The sequence below is a fragment of the Sinocyclocheilus rhinocerous genome, unplaced genomic scaffold (assembly GCF_001515625.1).
Source record: "Sinocyclocheilus rhinocerous isolate Xijiao unplaced genomic scaffold, SAMN03320098_v1.1 C35911529, whole genome shotgun sequence".
Taxonomy (NCBI): Eukaryota; Metazoa; Chordata; class Actinopteri; order Cypriniformes; family Cyprinidae; genus Sinocyclocheilus; species Sinocyclocheilus rhinocerous.
The window spans coordinates 1-699 of NW_015767405.1; the positions used below are offsets into that span (position 1 = coordinate 1).

At 40.1% G+C, this 699-nt stretch overlaps 1 long non-coding RNA gene across 1 annotated transcript; it reads left to right on the forward strand.

Annotated features, from left to right (window-relative positions):
- The first annotated feature begins 107 nt into the window (after positions 1-107).
- On the forward strand, positions 108-630 carry LOC107735248 (uncharacterized). Its single transcript, XR_001639344.1, has 3 exons — positions 108-184; positions 274-349; positions 540-630. It is a non-coding gene; the product is annotated as an uncharacterized LOC107735248 (long non-coding RNA).
- Positions 631-699: the final 69 nt, after the last annotated feature.

Here is a 699-nt window from a genome sequence, read left to right on the forward strand (position 1 = left end):
ACATGATGAGGTATTTAGCTGTGTCCTGTTGATTAAGGAACATATGAAGGAACATTTGAGGAACACTCAAGATGCTTCTTTTTCCCTCCAGATTTATGTTCATTTTGGTGATCATTGGAACCGCCTTCCTGTGTGGCGTCAACAATATCTATGTCCCATATATGATTTCCCCTAATCTTGGAAGGTATTTTATGTTTTATCCATTTGGTAAAAGCTGCAGAAATGTTACCAATGTCATTTTGATCCCAGTGTGTTCTTTTCTTTATATTTTAGAGGAATTTTTAGACGGATCTGCTGCTGCTGCTTCAACTGTAACTCCGCTCCTGACTACCCTCCACTTGCATCTATGGTACACTTCTCAGTCTTTCAGGATTACAGCTCATCTTCACTCTATATTTGGTTTTGAGTGTCTACTTGCATGCTTACACTGATGTGTTGTTGTTCATTGCTATTTTGATGAGAATTTATAATAAATGACCAAGTATAGCATGTTCAAGAATACCCATGCCTCCTATGTCTATTTTTGAAATACAACACAGAAGGATGATGGGGGTCCAGGGGAGAACCGCGCTCCCTAAAGACAGCAGGTCATCCGCGCTTTGGTTCAGCGCTACATCGAATCAGCCAGGAGAGAGTTTGAAGAGGCAAACGGAGGTAAGACTGAAAAGGTTTTCTTAATCTGTTCATCATGTTTTGTTA